Raw genomic sequence first — 19097 nt, 5'->3', positions numbered from 1 at the left:
AGTATTTTTACTGTTGTCTGTCTGTATGTACCTGGAAGAGAAAAATTTCTCAGAGGCAGAGCATACTTTAGTGTAGCTGAGCAAGTGAAATGAGCCGACTAGAAAGGGAGCAGCTGCAGGCCGGGCAGGTGATATCCTCATAAGTGGAGGGAGAGGCCAGGGAGTTGTTGTGGATCTTGTGGCACATTTTTTGTGAGCCTGTGCTGAAAAGATAGAGCTGGTGAAGGCCTCTTAGGTCATGCCATCCACCTCCTCAAATGGAGAGCCTGCTGCAGATCAAGCTGTGCCAGTGCTTGCACACATGGCAAACCCAGTGTGTGGTGTGTCACAACAGCTGTCAAAGACTGGTCATCATACCCAGAGTCTCTAAACATCCTGTTTATCCTTGCAAGGAGGAACACTTGATTGAAAGATAAATACCAAAAAAAAAAACCCAACCCCAACCCCAAAACTGGTGCTAGGAACAACATTTGCCCTTGGGCTAACAAACCTGAAAACAAAAGAAAATAAACATAGGATGGAGGCAAACACATTTCCACACAAGGCCAGATTCTAAAAGGGATTTAGGAGCTTAGCTTGTTTTGGCATGCTTGAAAAAGAAAAAGCCGTCTGGGTGCCAGGATTCTTAGGGCTCCGTATGTGTGCGCATGCATCCGGGGAAGAGCATGGGGAAAGATGGGGTGTCTGGTGGTGTGAGGGGGGAACGGAGGACGTTGGAGCTGCCAGAAAGCTTTTTGCAGGGTCACCCTTGGGGCGTAGTTTGCACATTTTGATTTTTTTTTAAAAATTAAACAAGCCAAAAAAAAAAAATCTCCCAAGTTGGCAGTGAGATTTTTCTTTTTTTTTTTTTTTTTTTTTCCTTCCCCCTCCGTTTGTTGTTCATTTGTCGCTGCACGGGAGGTCTGTTTACTTTGCTCAAGAGAATGAGGGACCCAAGAGACGCTACTCTGCATGCAAAGCTTTTCTGGAAGGGGCGAGGGGAAGAGAAGGGGAGGAACTTCCAAGCCTTTTGAAACAGAGCTGAAAGAGTTTGTGGGCTGTTTCTTTTGCTTCTCTGCCCAATGCATGTTGGGCCTGATGTTGCTACTGCTTATGCAGACATGGCTGGGCCATGGACTTCAAAGATGGGTCCTGCTGTTAAGGGCTGATCAGACAAATCTCTACAGGGTGAGCGTGAGGAGGCCTGAGAAGCCCTGAGACTTGACATTGAAGCTCTGAGTAGCTGTCTAACACCGCAGTGCCCCTGGCTCTGCCCCTGGCATCTCTCCTGGCAGGTTGCTTTCAAATGGAGGTGGTGCTGCTCTCTCCCACCACTGTTAACCCTTCTCAGTGAACTGGCCCTGAAGTTTGGGGTGAATTTGTCCGTGCCATTGAGATACTCTCATGGATGAGTCAATGCAGCCCTTCATTCCAGGGATTTAGTGTTTTAAAGAGGACTTTTCCAGAGCTGTGTGGCAGCCTGCTGCTGCTGATCTTTGTTGCTTTAGATGACTCAGTCAACTTCTGAATGCTTTGGTTTCCCCAGCTGGGCTTAATAGTGATTGGGACCTGACGAGATCCAGCAGAAGGAGGGGAAGTGGAGATCTGCATTACTTTTGCTTGCTGGCATCAGAGTGGTTGAGGCAGCTTTGTCCAGCCGGATCTTCCCCACATCTTACAATACTGAAACAACTAGAAAGAGGCAATGAGGAGAAAATTAAGGGTGCTGTGCAAGGGGGGTGAATGTCTTTAGATTAACATATGGGCACATCCCTGGGGATACTTATTTCATGTGCATTTTTCTAGGCTCTGGGCAGTGTGAGCGGTGGCACGTGGCAGGCAGCTCACTGCAGCGTGAGGCAGGTCAGGGGAATGGTTGATGAAAGCAGTGGGTAATTCAGCTGGAGCAGACTTTGGAGCTATGTGGTGTTCTGCCATTTGCAGTTTTCTTATCCTTTTTGACTGGTGAGAGAGAACAGGAACTGATGGGTCTGCCTATAGCCTCGGTCTTGTGTTTGAAGTGGCTATTTTCTAGGCCAAGTCGGTTCTTCTATACTGCCCTAATGCATAGCAGAACAGAGACATTTCAGTTGGCAGAGGGAGTTGACTCCTTTTATCTCCACGTTTCCTGTTTTAACTGACAGAAAAGCTGCTCAGCAATCCTGGGATGTCTTTCTGTGTTGTAAAGGATCCCGTAAATACTGGTACACACCATGTTGTTTTAGCCACTTTGACTTCAAGAGGAGGGGGAGTTCAGGAGCCAGCTGTGATTGTAGTTAAGGAAACAAAATAAGACTTCTTCTGAAAAGAGATTGAAAACCCTGTAAATATTAATTCTAGGGGAGGAAGGAGTGAGAGGCAACATGATTAGAGGTGGGCTATGCAGAATTACCTCCCTTAATGATATATGTGAGTGGGGACTGTCAGTGAAACAAAAAAGAGGGCAAGATAGAAACTGACACAGAAATATTTTCACTCGACATTGGGTTAGATTAGCGTTGTGCAATTCTTTGCCACAAAATATCAGGGCCAAGAACTTTGCTGGATGCAGACACGCTTTGGCTGTTTCTGTGGATAACCAAGATATCAAAGAGCTAATGGTAATATTAAAAGAACAAGAGTTTTGGGAAGTTGTCAGTGCCACATGCGTCAAGACACAAGCTGACTCCAGCAGCTGGAGGTGGGGATAGGAAGAGACTTATTTCCTTATGAAGCGAAATAGCCTGCGAACTGTCTTTTGCAGGGTTTCTTTTTCTGACCTCTGGATCAGCCTCTGTTGTGTTGCAGAATCCCAGCCGAGATGGAGCTTGGGAAAGATGGCAAGTTTGGCAGCTGTCTTGGCTACAGAACGTCCAACTGTTAGGTGTGTTAGACCCTGCAGGAAGGTAGAGCACCTTCTGCATTCTTCAGCTGTCAACGATGAATGTCTTGATTGCCCACTCCCCAAAAAGAAGGGTCTTTTCTGTGGCCTGGGAATCAGGAGAGTGAACTTAACTTCCAAACTGTATTCAGCTGAGCTTGGGTCAATTCCTTAACCTCTCTTTCTGCCTTCATTTTGTGTCGTAGAAATTATCTAGAGGTGATCTCTGTCCTCTGCCCCCACTTCTCTTTCCGGCTAACATCTAGGGGTCCTTAGTGAGAAGTGCCCCCTCCATTCCCTCTATGGTTGAGTATGATATACTACATAAAACATTGATATACTGGGGTTGAAGGCTGGTTTCATAATTTGCTCTTTTCTTAATCACTCTTTTAACTATCTGGAAAAAGTAGTATAGGACCTTTGAACACCTACCTTAGCTGTAGAGCCATGTCATTCAGTAACAACTCCTCAGTAAAAGAGCTGTTTATTTTGATTGTATTTTCTTTTCACTGCTTTTAATAGCTATAAACAACCTCTATGTGAAGTGTGTCTTGAAACTTGTGACCAGCTGGGCGAGGGGCCTTCGTATCAATTTCAGGCCTGTGGAGAGGAGAGCATAACAGGTCTCTGACTGCTCCAGCCACTTCCTGCCTGCCAAGGAATGCTGGAAGCAGAGGTCGTTATTGCACAAGTAATTAAAGGTTCATCAGCCCTACCTCTCTGATTGCTTAAGGCCATTGTAGTAAGGGACAAATACTCCTGCTTGCCCACTGTTATTTGTTTTCTGCCTGCTCTGTTTTTCTTGGCTTGAGAAGAGGAATTATGAAGACTCTTGAGTAGGATCTGGGAGTGCTGCGGTCTAATGCATTTGGCTGTGGCCCTGGATATGTTGTGGAACACTCTAGTACTGAGAAGTGGAGTGTCTTCAGGGCCCCCTCTCTTCCTGCTTCTCCCCCAAATCCAGACACCAGAGAGATGGTTCTCAAAAAGCAGGTCCAAGTTGCCCAGGCACAGGGTGGGTGAAGAAGCCAGGCTTGAGGATGTCTGCAGAGCAGTGCCTCTGAATGGCTGAAGTGCCTCCTGCCCTCCCATTGGCGGATAGAGGGATTTTACTACAGCTGAGCTGGACTCCAAAAATGTGAGATTGGCTTATAATGGGAGGGTTTCCTATGGATTTTCTTAAAGGGATTCTTTTTCCTTTCTGTGGTTTGAACTCTGAAGCTCAGATTTTTGTATGTTTTAGCTCCATTATAGTACGCAAGAAATTACTTCTTTGTCTTTTAAATAGACATTGAGACTCACATACGATCAGGGGCCTCTTTAAAATAAAAATTTTTTTAAAAAAAGGTACCAAATATTGCGAGTGTTTGACAGAATCACAAGAGCAGGGCAAACTGAGCCACCCACCCTTTAACCATCTGTCCCTCGAGATCTGGAGAGTCTTTTGTCTCTGGGGAGCACAGCCCACAGACATGGGAAGTCATGTTGCTGTCCTCCAGTTTTTCCTTCTGTGGATGAGTGATCATCACCACCACCATCAAAGAAATGAGCCCCCATTGCAGTGACTCTCCTTGTGCTTCGAGAGCAGTAGAAGAAACACCTGAGAACGAAAAGAGAGCTGGTTTTCAGCCCTGTTGGTCCACTAACATCCTGAGTGAGCCTCACAGTGTGGCTGGTGTAGGGTAGACTGGTTTAATGGTTGGACTGGATGATCTTCAAGGTCTTTTCCAACCTAGACGATTCTGTGATTCTGGGTGGGCATTTCCCTTCCTCCTGGGTGTGTACAAGGGGACGGAGCTTGGACTGTGCTTGCTGCCCGCACCCTGAAGGCTTCCTTGCTGCTGAAGATGTTTTGCCCTGGAGAGCCTGGATGCAGACGCTTGGCTGTAGCTCAGGAGCAGCTTGAAGGGCACATGTTGGGTAGGCAGATGGAACGGGTGATGGAGATGATCTGCTGGAGAAGGGGAACGATAAAAGGGCAGCCGTGTGGGTGACCCTGCGGGAGCGGAGGAAGGCAATAACTCATCTCGGAAGGAGCGAGGGGCCAGCAGTGAAATTGCCTGGAATAAGTGGCTGAGGCAGAAAAGGGCCAGTGGAATGATTAGGTCTGGCAGAACCCGAGGTTATTCTGTGTGTGCGTCTGCGGGGGAGTCGAATAACTTCTTGGTTGGTCTGCAGAGGCTGTGTAATCAACGGCCCCAGTGCCGGTCGCAGCCCAGGATGCTCCAAGGTAACACTAACCCTGCCGCAGAGCAGAGGGGCGTCTCCAGAGGTCCCAGGAGCACTGCATCTTGACACGTGAACGCAGCCCCCAGTGCGGCAGCCTTACAACAGACGCTGCGTAATGGCCTGTTTTGAATTTGTATTTCATTTGCCTCCCATATGGGATCAGTTTTTCCCTTTTCTTTATTTTTTTTAATAGCGTTTTTCCTAGTCATAATAATCAGCGTTTCCCTGCCTTCCCCCCCCTTCATTTTTCACAGCTGGCTTTGATTGGTTTCAGTCCTGCAGATGCTCCTTTGGACTGAGAAGAAGGGGCAAAGGTTCCCTTCCTTTTCAGCGCGAGGCAGACAGCCTTGCCGGAGGGGTGGGGGAGACCGGCGCGCTCCCGGACTAGACGACTCTTCGCTGTGGCCCCAGCCGGCCTCTTGTGCATCTGGTGAGGTTTGCCAAATTGCGAGATAATTTCTCTGCCGAAGGCCTGGAGAAGATCACAAGTTGTTGATGGCGTGCATGCCCCTTCTCTTGTGCCGTTCAAAAACAACCGTTCTTGCGAGCGAGAGGGGCAGGATCCCCGAACGCCTTGTGCTCGCAGGCTATGGGTACAAAGAGTGCGTCTGGGATCTGCAAAGAGCGCGCTGAGACTGACTCAGATTTCTGTGTCTGTGTGCCATCAGGCTTATGGCTCCCCGTGTCTGACTGTGCAAGGTATGGGGTGATTAACCTGCTCAACCCTGTGTAGCACACCACCAAAAAGAACTGACAAATGCATGGGTGGAAAGCACCCTGAGTGCTTGAATTGTCATGGGAAAAAAATAATTATCGGGTGGACAGGCAGACTTTCCTGATTTTTAGGGCATGAGTCAAACACGAATCGCATGGCAGAAAGGAGAAACTTCCCTCAGAGGCAACCTAATCCACAATTGCCCGATGTGGGGTTTCTAGCAACTTCCTTTGAAGCAGCTTGTGCTGGTCACTGTCGGAGATGGACGGTTGAGTCGACAGTCGCTCGGTCGATGTGTTATGGCTATTCTTGCATTCCAGGCACCATCCAAGAGAATGAGACATAGAATTGCACAAGACCAAAAGAAAGTAAATGTTTACAGGCACAACGCACATTTCAGCTTGTTACATGTTCCTGAGCAGTGAAAGAAATGAAACAATAATTAAAACAGGTCCCAAGTCTCAGTGTGTATCTTGGCTCTCAGCGCAGTACTCTTGGAGCGCTGCCCCTGCCTCTCTCTGATCCCCGCTTGAGCAGTACCACTGGGCCATTGCATCCCGGTCAAGGTCTTTCCAGTTACTCCAAGTACATCGTCTTTCTGAGAACTGCAAAAGCCTTTTGGTGAGGTGGCTTTACGGCTTGTGATGGATTTGGGCGCTTGATGTTTTCCGCGCACGTGGCAGCAGTCACGCAGGGATCTCCCCAGCTGACTTGGAGATGTTTGCCTTGGGTATCCAAAGTGTCAGTGTGGGGGGAAAACGTGGATGGATTTATTCCCGGGGGAAGAGGGTGGAGAAAGTCGAAGAGCAGAAGAGAAGCGGACATTTAAATCATTTCTTCCCTGAATTGTCCCTTTATAATGGTCTAGCTTGTCTCTGTGTGCATTTAGGGAAACAATTAGGGTGTGACGAAGCAGATGCAGTGAAGGACCGTGTCGGCACACCTGATAGCTGTGCCAGGAAGCAGGTGTGAGTAGCTACCTCTGCTCTCCTGCTCTGAGCACTAGGTTGGTCATGGCACAGCTTGAAGGCTGGGATGCCTCCCTGCCGTGAGCCAGGTGGGTGGAGGAGAGAAGAGGGCCTCTGCTCTGTGTGCTCTGCCCCCTCTTTTTCCAAGGAGAAAAGTGGAGGGCCATGATGGGGGAAACTGTTTTTTATGAAAGGCTGAAGCAATGGAGGAAAGCTCCTTAAGACAAAGAAATATGGAGAGAGCGGAGAGGCCACTGAAACACCCTCTCCCCAGAGATGCTCTGTGGTGATGGTACCTCCTCCCAAGCTGTGAAGCTCTTGTAGCATTGTCTTGGCCTTCACGCCAAGAGGAAGACTTATGTCACCCTGAAGGCTAGTCCTTGGCAAGGAGAAAGGCCTTTTTAGTAATGATCAGCCCACTATGCACATGGCACAGAAAGACAGACCTCCACACATGCATTACATTGGTCTCAGGCGTAAACTTAATATCCACTTATGAGCAATAGCCCTAGCCGCTGACTCACTTGCATCACTTTTCTTGGTTCTCTCACTTGAGCAGTGAGCTGGCTAGATATTATTCATTTTACTTGAAATAATAACTGAGATGTCTACTGAAGGTATAAATGTCTAGGCTTCCTGTAAGGAACAGAGTGAAATCCAAAAAGCATACAGTAACTTGTGCAACAGACTGAGAGCACACCTACACCACTGGCTAGTGCCCATATATCAGGCAGGACAGACGTCCACAGCCATTGCTGAGTCTGCAGATAGGTTGGATTTGTTTAGTTTGTAATATAAAGGGTACTTTTAAGAGGTGGCAGCTACATGGCCTCTTGTCTTATGTGACCGAGTTATTTAAAGATCTCGTTGTTATGGAGAAATGCTGACTTTTCTATAAAGCAAGTTGCAACCTGCTTCTATGCAATGTTATGTTACAGCTTTTCTCTATCCTTGGGAAAACCAGGTTTGATTTGAGACTTGCTACACTATTCTGAAAGTGAATGATAATGTTTGAATTAAGACAGGGGAGGAAAAAATTGGCCAGTGTGCTTGTCAGTCCCTAAGTTATGAAAAATTATTTTGATTTAAGAATTTGATACTTGGTTCCTTCTTCTCAGAAACAACTTACCACCAGCTCCTCAAAGTTTTTGTAGAGTTAGATCTCCTTAATAACTTGGACAGCAGCTATTGTTGAGGAAAATATAAAAACCAGAGCATCATTATAAACACTTATTGTTGTAGAGCGTGTAGAGAGTCTACTCTGGGAGTTAAGGTCCCAAACCTAGTCCTGTCACCGATGATGGGAAGTTGTTTTGTCTTCTCGTTTCCATTGAAGTTTCCGTGGATATGGTGCATAGCAAAATGGATGGGCGTGATGACATTTTTCTAACTGAGAACTATCAAAAATCTTCCTGTAAAGATTATTTGCTTTGGTCTTATTGGGGTAGTAAAGGCTTGCGTTTGTAAAGCGGAAGAGCCAGCTTTTCAGAAGTCTGTTTTTTTACAGAATGCTTGACACAAAAGCCATAATTCTGGGATTTTCGTTCCCTTGTTAAGTCCTCATGCTTTCAAATTCTTGGAGCTAATTTTCATTGACAATAGGAACATTCCTTGAAAAATGCTGATGTAATGAAGTACGTGCTACTTGAGATTAAAAGATTTATTCAGTGACTCCTTTTTGAAACTTTTGCGAAGTGTCTTAACATTTTTATGTTTCTCCAACTGCCAACAAAATCACATTGCACCACACAGTTTGCAACATTAGTCAGATTTTGACACTGGCTCACGCAAGAGGCAGTTTTCACAGTCAGGAATCATAAAACGTTAAAAGAAATTGCCATTATTTGAAAACTAGACACAGTTCAGTGAAGCAGATGGACTTGACTTAGGAGGTCTGTAGCACAGCTGTGTTGACACGGATTATAGACAATCAAAATTGTATATAAAATGCATGCCATAGTTTTAGTTTTAAGCATATTGCTAACATTTAATGAAGTATGTAACCTTATATGGTTTATGTATTTTTGTACTGTAGCTGCAAGTTATGCTAAGGCCTTGACTAAACCTTCCCAGAAATCTCTATTGCTATTTGTAATGCAGGCACACAGACTGAGAGTGCCAATAAGCCTTTGATTGAATCTTGATTAATGTAAATACGTTAAGCCTGTAGGTGCCATTCCAGCCTAGGGAGCTTCTTACAGCTTTTAACCACGTCCACATCAGAGTTAGAGCCCCTTTGCTCCAGATAATTTCCAAAGACCAACTGGAGAATGTTTGGGCTCGCTTGTGAAGGATCAGGGATAGAGACATTTCCTGAAGCCCCTGGCTGGCTTGTTTGCAACACCATCCCAGTAAAAATTAAGCCCTCAGACACAAACTTAGGAAAGGGAAGAAGAAAACAGAATTCTGATATGTTTCACAACTGTACTCTCTGATCCCAGGAGAAAGGTTGGGTAAGAAACACTGTGATCTTTCTTACATGTCTGTCTGTCTCCAAAGTTTTCAGTTAGTTCTCTTCTACTAGTCAGGTCTCTTGGGTTAGGTGAACAAGTTGCCTAATTGTTTCAGTGCATTGCTTTAACTAATTGGTTCCTCGTCTAAGCAAGCAGAGAGGGGATGTAGGGGCACAGCGTGCAACCGAGTGGAAAGCGGGTTGTGTGGTGGAGGGAGGAAGGGATCAAGAAGCGTGGTATGTTGCAATGGGATCTAGATGGGTGAGATGGATCAAAGCACCGAGTTCTCCTCTTGACTCTGGTGCATAATAACATCTGGTGCCTTAGTACCTGTTTTGGTGGCAAAATTTGCAGACTAGTTTGCCAAGGAAATGTGCTGAATATGCATGACTACTTCTGTGTGTGGAATGGGACAAGTCAACTCCAGTGTAGGGACTAACTTCTTTCAAAGTAAGTCTTTGTGGGAATAACCCTCTTGATCTACGTCGCTGCCAGCACTTGCTAGGAATTCTGCCTCTGAGCAAACAGTAACTGCAAAGACATGTGATGAGAAAGGAAGAATAACTAAAAGAAAGCATCCAATGGCTTTTGTCCTTCCTGCTATAGTAATGCTCTGCAGTGCTGCCTTCTTGCAGATGGTTTCTTCAAAGCCAAAGATAGTGGACATAATTCTGCAGGTTGGACCTACAGGCAATGTAAATTACTCGTATCCCCTCCCATGCCTTTCTGTCTAGACTCTATAAACCAGCCTACAGATAGGCTAGTACTACTGCTGCTACCAGGAGCCTGCTCTTACTTTTCATGAAGGGAGGGATTTTGATCTGTCATTCCCTGATTTTACCTGTGGACAATTCCACCTCTTAAGGTAGTGTCTTGTGAGGCATTAATAGCAAAGAGCTTCTTTCCAACCCACTCAAGCTCACCCTTTCCCCTATACAGTTCATGTCTTCCTTTGGGGAGCTTCAACAGAGCTTTTCATCTCCTTCTTTTGCCTGTTGGCTGCTGTATCCGAATACCACCATGGTTCTTGGTACCTCCTTGGCTTGGGTATCTTTGCACAGCAACAACAGAGAACAGGGGCTGATATCCTGGCTTGTGGTTCAGGCTGGCAGGCATTCGGCTCCTGCTGCAGCTTAGCTTTCGGTGGACCTCTTGTCCTCCTTGTCCAAACTCCATGCAGGCAAGGCACTTTCCAAAACCACATGCTCTTCTGCAGGTGTCTGATCTTTCCCACCTCCTGCCTGCTCCAGATGTTGTTTCAGTGGTCTCTGAGCTTAGCCTTTGTGGCATATTTTGGATTTCTATCATGTCAGCAGTGTCTGAGCATTGTCCATCTGCCACACAGTTTGTGCTGGGCTGGCTGACTGCTAACTGCTTTGCCAGGGTGCTTTTCTCTGCTCCAGGTGCCAGTCATAGTCTGAACCTCAGAGGCTTAAGCCTCGCTATTGAAAGCTGAGTGGTTTAAAGCCCTGACTTCCTCTTGATTTGCATGAATGGGCCGATCCTCAGGAAAGCCTTGTCTAAAATTCTGTTTTTCCAGAAGGGATTTTTTTTAATTTGCTCCAGCTTTCCCTTCCATATATCTTAGTTTTCTTTCAGCCACACTATTGCTTGTTGTTCAGTGTCTCTTGCAGCCCAGGAGCTGGGAAGAGGCTACTTCACTGCTTGACTTCTCAAGAACTCCAGGCCTGTGCAAGGTGAACCTCTCTATTTTTAATGGGGCCTGTCCAAGGTATGGTTTCCTATTGTCATCTGGCCTAACTGGGTCACTGTTACACCTACTGCTATAACAGTGCTGCAGACACTTGTAGACTGATGCCATTACTGTGTGATGACATTTCTCTGGCTGTCCAAATATTTCCTCTGACCTGTAACATCATTTTTCTTCTGATTTCTATGGCTTACTGTACGTTTCTCTGATTTCTTTTTTTTTTTCTGTTCTCCAGTTATTCTTGCAACACATGCAGAAAAGTGCACAACTGTCAAACATTGTCGTAGGACTCGCTGTGACTACCTATCATGTTTGCTGCAAATATGATCGTTCTCTTCACTTGCCTTTTCAAAACAAAACTATTTAATCAAAGAAGAAATCTGATTAAAAAAAGTAGCCCCCGTCAGACTTTAAAACATGCGGTGCCTTGATTTGTGGTTCCCATAAAATTGCGTGTCTTCAGCCAAAGTTAAGAGATGAATTATTGCCTTAAGTGGCAGAAGAAATGAATAATGGTGGAACCTTGTCTCCATCTAACGCACATGTTCTAGGGGTCACTAGTGATGTCATACCTACGGCTGTGTCCCTGCGGTCCCAGCTTTTTATTTTTAAGCAGAAATATTATTTCCTAATCTCAGTAAAACAATCCAGACAGTGCATTGTGGTATAATTACTGTATCTTTCCTTGGCTGCAGTTGCTGGAGCTCTGGCTCTGCGCATTGGAGGACCATCTTGATCGTTTTACACTTGCTTCGTTATATTCTGCCGGCTGATCTGCTGCGTCATCACAGAGAGCCGCCTTGTCGTGATGCCTGTGGAAGATGATGTATGCGTATTTGCGTACTGATGCTAATGCAGGTGTGTCTTTTTTATTTTGGGGAGAGAAAAAAAAAAAAGGCACATGTACCAACAGCCTCAGGCTATTGCAAAGCTGCTGCTGCTGCAGCTGGAAAGGTATCTGATCATACTTGTTCTAATAGCCTAGTGGAGTTTGCACAACATGCCCCAGCTCCTCCCAAAGATCTACTCCATAGCATAGTGTAAGCCAGGCAAGAGTGCTCTTGGAGCATTCCTGGGCAGTAGTATTGCAGCCTGTACCAGGGATCCTTAAAGAGTGGTCCTCTCTGGGTCAAGTAGATTAGAATGTTAACACACAAAATTAGCATTGTTGATGAACTGAATCGTCCTGCATGGGATCTGTTCTTTGCCTTTTCTGCCCCGTTCAGCGTAACTTGAGAATTTGATCTGATCTCCTCTGTGGCCTATAAAATCATAATAACATCTTTAGTGACGCCTCTCTAATTAAAGTTGAATTGAATTTTGCACTTCAAGCATGACTTAAAACATTTATTACTTGTGAAAAATTATACCATATCCTCCCCAATTTACACCAAGCATTCTTTTGAGTACTAAGATGATATTCCTCTGAGATATTTTTTGTTGTTGCTTTTGCAAGTAGGAATTAAAAAGAGATCTGCTACACAATCCATGCATGCAGGGACAAATTTTAAAAACAGTTTGCCTTAAGCCACTAAGAAAATGCATCTCTAAACCTCCTCTCACTGTGGTATCTGTCCACTTCCTGGATTTATTTCAAAGCTTATTGAGCATGATAGGAAGACTCCCAGTTACTTCACTAAATTTTGGTTAGGAATTCTTTTGCATCATGCTTCTAGTGTTTATCTTACCTTTGCTGAAAGTAATGAAAAATATTGATGTGGAAGGAACTGCTCTCATTTCCAAGGCAAAGTCCAACTTTTGTCTTAGAAGTACCCAATGGGAGGATGGAGGACCAGGCTGTTTGATTCAGAGATGGACAGTGATAGGGCTGGCAATGGACACAAGTTCTAAAAAGGGCAGTTCCTGTTAGATATTATCACTTTGAGGATCGTGGAACACATGAATAGGGGCCCATGGGTGTTGTAGGATCGATACCCTTGGGGATATTCAGAACTTGAACAGACAAGGTCCAGAGCAACCTTCTCTGAGTTGGCCCTGCTTGAAGCAGGAGGTGGGACTAGATGATTTCCAGAGGTCCTTTGTGACTTGAGATAGCCCCTGATAATAAGGTGTACCAATTTTTGAGATATAGGGGGAGAATGTGATGAGACTGAAAATAGTAGTTAACTGCAAAGTTACACAAGGTTCAGAGATAGTTGACAAGCACGATGAACAGGATTAAACTGCTTGAGTGCTGGAAGTATGTGAGGGAGAGGAACTAGATAAGCAGGTTTTGACCTATGTTTGAAAAACCTACAGTCTAGGGGTAGGAGTTGTTAAGAAAAATAAAGATATTGTCTGCAGGTTTCCACTTACTCTGCAGAAGGTGTGTCTACTGGAAGAACCTTTAGCAGTCAAAAAGGGCTGAAACATACAGTAGAACTCTTCAGGCTGGGAAACGGTGAGCATGGCTGCCCAAATGACCCTGGTAAAGTGATGTGGGAGTTGCTGTTCTTATACACAGAAGAGAGAAGGTCTTTTTTTTGCATGAACATGTCTCTCCCTGGTCAGTCTGTGGTTTGACTATGGGGACAGGCAGTGGAGCTGAAAGAATACAAGGTATGATCTTGACTGGAAACATAAAACTGTTCAGGGCTGTTTATCTTACAGGTGAGGCTCTTCCGTGTTTCTTATTATTTATCTTATTGGTGACACTCATCCATGTTTCTGTTCACGTTTCACCTTATCAGTGGGGAAGTGTGAAAGTAACTTCCCTGGCAGGGCCAGGTGGCCCTGGATGCAGAAGAGAACCAGGTTATTAAAATATACATGAATTGAGCATGGCTGAGAAAATACAGGGTTAATCTGCCAGCCTGAAGGATTAATTTCTTCCCATGATTTCTGTTATTTCACTTCTCATTGTGTGCCTTTCTTGTATTTGGTCTCTCCTTTTAAAACAATCCTGTAAATGTTTCTAGTGATCTGGAAGATTGTTCTTTTTTTTTTTTATTTCTTTAAAGAAAATAGTCTGCAGAATAATCTCCTCTCCTAGGCAAATAAATGTCTTCTTCAGAATAAAACATGCATACACAAGAAAATTCCATTGAAGAGGGGAAAAAAAAGCATACTTGGCTTGGGCCCCTCTCGGCATTATCTGATATACGGTATTATGTTATCCTTAGATGGTGTGTTATTGTCTTCCTCATCCTGAGCAATGTGCCAGCAACCATGTGTGCAGGCAGCTTAAACTGTATATTGAACTCTCTGCTGGCAGACTGACAGTGTGGTCAAGTGTACAGCAGGCTCAAGTTGGGCGCAGTACCCGGCTCTGTGGCTGACCAGCTGTGTAACCTCAGGCAAGTGACTCCACGTCTCTCTTCCCTTTCCTGCCCTCTGTTTAGACTGTGATCCCTCTGAGCGCCTCTACCCTGTGTGATGCAGCACCCTGCGGAGATGCCCAAGGTAGCCCCAGCGCTTGGAGGGATGTAGTTGTGTCAGTGGGATACCACAGCTGAGCCAAGCAGCTCGGGAGGCAGGCTGGGCTTGGCCATAGGCCACGCTGATGTGGCTCTCCTGCTCTTCAGAATACTCTAGACTCTCTGTACGGGCCTCCATCACGCTGGCTGGGTGTCCCAGCTTGTTTGGAGTCAGCTCGGGGAATCTCTGTGAAGAATAATTGCTCCTGTGAGCTGAGCATGTGAATCCCCGGTGGCCAGAAGTTGGTAGGTGATTCTCCTGGGCTGCCCATTTCTCAGCTCAGTCTCCCAGACACGTGCATGTGCTAGACTTGATGCAGCTGGGCTTGTCTTTGCCACGTTGCATAGCAGAGAGTAATATCAGAAGGGAGTGTCAATTCCCTTTACCCTCATGATAACCATAAATTGTACTTAAACATTCTCTGTGTGCCTACCTTGAAAATTTTGGTCAAATCTAGTGCAGCTACTTGCATAGGATACAAACAGCTACATAAAAACATTGACCTGTATTGATGGTTAGTGGAGATCAGCACCAAATATGGTGGAACACCACCAAGTGGTCCTAGCCAGACGTTTGGCAAAATGCATGTGTTAAGTCATCATTGGAAGAAGCATAGCTACTCTTGCCTAAAATCTGCTAAAAATGATTTTGCCTCTATTTCCATGATATGCCTGTAAGACGATTAATAGACAAGCAGGAGTGTTTAGTGTTTTGTGTTGAGCCTGCATCTTTAGCCCTCAGAAGCCATTCTTTTTACTGATACTGAATTGCAACAGTGGGACTTTGCAAATGCTGTGGGTACATACCAAATGTTCAACTGGGAATGATCTCTTTGAAGTAGACCCTTGGTTGTGCAGTGTACAGCAGAGCTGCCTCACTTTCAGCTAGCCAAGGACTTGTGTGGAGTTACATTTATCACTCATTTATCACCCATGCTTCTTCATGGACTCCTATAGCCTGCCAGTGAGATACAGCCAAGCTTCTCATGCTGGTGAGGTCTTTCCTTGAGGGCGGCAACTCTGAACCTGCAAAGGCTTCATTGGTCTTTCCCAGACACTTCTGTTAGTTTCCTGCTTCAGAGCAGGCCTAAGGCACAGACTCAGTAAGATCTCTGCTAATTAGTCAACAATTAAAATGTACTGGATTTTATGCTAGTAAATTAACTGGAAAGACAATTTGGCATTTTTAACAAACAGCAAAAGCGCCTTGGCTACTGGATCACTTTTATCAGCCTGGCTTGAATGCAGCATTTTCCAGAAAACAAATTAAATCATCCTGTGCCACTGTTGCATGGTTGACTTGGTTCAGAAGTAACCACTGGCCTCTGCTTTCAGGGAAAGGTCTGGGAGTTTGTTGAAAAAAGTTATACCACTCTGTTTGGGCTGCTGCTTTTAAAGCAATGTAACTTCTTGACGTGATGAAGTAACACCAGTATCTCACTGAGAGTATAGATGTGGTCTGTGCATGCTCGGGATGCTGTCAAACATCTACACCAGGGTACCCAACATACAGAGATCTTTCCAGTCCAGACCAAGGACTGGTTAGGATTGACCTACAGAAGACTTGCATTTGTTAAGTGGAAGTTATTGTTAAAGAACTTAGTTAAACCCCTGCATAATACTTTGTGAGTGAATTGGGAAGTGGGTCAGGTCAAGCTGACCCTGTTCAGATAGGTCTTTGCCCTGATGTAATGGAATCAATGTAAAATTCTGCATTAAGTGATATTTAAATTGATGACTAGACCAGAATATGTGTGACCAGGTTTGAATCTGCCTGGAAAAACAATGGAGATGATAACAAAGTACTATATGAAATTTTGGACGTCTTTTGACCCATTTTGTACCTCCACTGTTTTGATGGAGTCCCCATCCCTGGAGCGGCTGAAGAGTCGGGTTGACCCAGCGCTTAGGGATATGGTGTAGTTGGGAACTGTCAGTGTTAGGTTTGTGGTTGGACTGGATGATCTTCAAGGGCTTTTCCAACCTAGACAATTCTGTGATTCTGTACCTGTGTTGTGCTTTCGTTGTCCTGGGACTCCAGTGTGGTTGGCTTTGCTTTGGAGCAAGGGAGGTGGTTAAAAGTTTGTCTGCAGTGTGTGTGCAATGTGTGTGTTGGGGCTGTGAGGTTTAGTGTTCCCCATGGACGAGGGCTGCCAGACAACTGAGAGCAGAGTTACCCAGTTCAGTGAGGACAGAGACGATCTAGGCAGGGGAGCTGACCATTCTTAGTATGCTGGGAATGTGAGGGAAGAGCCCTCTGTGGCACAACTCCATCTGCTTTTGCTTATTTCTCCCTTTCATATTCCATGGGGTTTTGGTTGCTGCTTGTTGTTCTCATCGTCTGGACCTTCCTCCAGGCTTTGTAAGCACCAGAGACACCCCTCCCTTGGTGTTTGGAGACGCTTCTCTCCCTCCAACTGGGAGTGTGGCCTGCTCCATCCGCTGTGACTGGGGACAGGAACCTGCCGCTCCACTGGGACCGGCATTTCATCCATCCCCTAGGAGAGCAGCCATGCTGCCTTTGCATTTTGGTGTGTCTGGGGAGGGGAGACCACTCCCAAACCCACAGAGCAATGCAGCTCGGTCTTGCTGTGCCTTCTGCATGATTCAGGTCCAGCGTAACGCTCTTCTGCTTGTATTTCAGAGTTTTCCTCCTACTCTGAAATCTGATGAGTCACCTGTGGAAGCTGTGGCTTCCTCACATTTTGTTATCGTTTCTTTGGGGTTCTGTTCAGATCCCACTGAAACCAGTGGAGTGCTTTCCATCGATGGAAGCCTTTTCCATTGACAGCGATAGGAGTTGAGCCAGGCATTCAAGTAGCAGTGCCAGAGCCAGTGAAGGGAGAGCTGGTGGGTGCTTCTGAAAAATAAGATTGTCCACATGCTTTGGTGAAGTGAAGAGAAACCAATGAGAGGGTGGAAACATTTTTGTAGTGAATACTAAAGGTCTTCCCCAGACACCAGTTCCCTCATCTGGGATGAGGAGACCATCTAGGAATGAGGAAGTTCTCAAACATCGCCAGAAGCAGAGCTGAAATGTGAAGAGCAGCCTGTTTCCAATCAAGGTCTCACACGCACTCTGGCCCGGCTGCTCTCACAGGATGCAGAGACTGCTTTCATTGCAATGTCTTTTGGTGGGCTGTTGGATGCAAAGGGTATCAGTAGCTCCTGCTCTTTGTGAGCAGTGGCCACAAGTTCTTACTTACACTATGGTCTCCACTGGACCACCCTCAATCACGTGACGTACTGTCCTAAAGCGTGTATTAATTACCTGCTGCATGTTTCTAAGGTGGAGGTTGTCCAGTGCCCAGGCTTAGAAAGGCAGGTGAGACTTTCAGTAGTCTGAAGACTCTTGTTGTGTCCTGTCTCCTGATGAGTTTCTTTTATGATGGACAACCCCAGTTTTTTCCAAGCTCTCCTTGCACATGAGGTTTTCTCAAACCTTTGGTTATTCCTGTTGCTTTCCTCCAGACTGTTTCCAGTTGGTGCACATCTTTTCTGAAGTTCGCTGTCCCAAGACTAGATGGGTTGCTCTGGCTAAGGCCTTGCCATGCTGACCAGAGCAGGAGGGTTACTCCACATGGTTTACAGGCTGGACTCATGTTTGTACAACCCAGGAACAATGTTTGTCCTTTGTTTGTAACAGTGAGATGTAGCTGACTCATGTTCAGCTTGCGGTCCACCTTAACTCCCTCCAAGGAATTGTAGACAGTTTTTCCCCATCCTTATCTCTACTGAACAGGATCAAAATCTTTTTCAGATTTTTTCCCCACTGCCAAGAACAGAATTCAAACCTGTCTTCAGGAAGTCCTTCCCAGTCACATAGTAGCTGCGTATTTTAAAAGTGTGTGATCTGTTTCATGGCCCAGGTTGTTAGAGAAGACTTTGAAGAAAAACACAGTACAACTCTGCTGGGTTAATCCCTCTGTTTTGACAGTGACCCACTGATAGTTAGCGTCCAAGTATCATATTTCCAGTCACTTCTGCACCTGCTATGTGAAAAGTTTATTTGAGACCACTTATTTGATGTCTTAGGAGAATGCTGTATGCATCTGAAGCTTTACAAGTCAAGGCATGTAATGTCAACAGCCTCTCTGCTATCCACGCGGCCTGTCATAGAGGGAAATTAGCTTCGTTTGATGCAATTTATTTCTGATTAAATCCATATTAGCCTAAGACTTTGCTTTGTTATCTTCTGTGCTTATGAATAGTTCGTGGTATTTATTAATTATTTATATTTCAGACTCTTTTTTCTGCGACTTTTTCTCCTTCTGCAATCCACAAGCTTACTTTATTTAGGGCATGAAGTCTGCTTTGTTCTCTCTGTTGTGTACCTCGGCCATGCTTGACAAGAGATGCATAGGTGATTGCTAACTGTTTCAGCAAGTTCTCCAAATCCTGTGAGTTAAAGTTCATCAGGTGGTGCTCCTTCCCCATTTTAGGTTGAGGTACTACATCTCTGCCGTTGGTTTTAGCTGTGCTGCTTGTATCTGTTTAGCAATAACTGCTGCTAGAAATCCATTCATGTTTCAGTGTCTCATGGATGCAGCATGGGAAAAAAGATGCATGAAAAGTAGCATAGAGGTGGTGCAGTGCAGCTCCTTGTCACAGTGTGGAAGCTGGGCAACAATAACAGACTGAAAAACCTCTCTTGGAGCAAAGTGTATATAGATGGGGAGTAGCAGCCTCTTTTTCCAGGCTGGAACACAGTAACTAAACAAGGGAAATGCAGGTTGAAGGGAGAACATGTAGCAGCCTTTCAGCTG

Source organism: Strix uralensis, chromosome 15 (assembly GCF_047716275.1).
Source record: "Strix uralensis isolate ZFMK-TIS-50842 chromosome 15, bStrUra1, whole genome shotgun sequence".
NCBI lineage: Eukaryota > Metazoa > Chordata > Aves > Strigiformes > Strigidae > Strix > Strix uralensis.
This window is presented reverse-complemented; position numbering follows the sequence as displayed.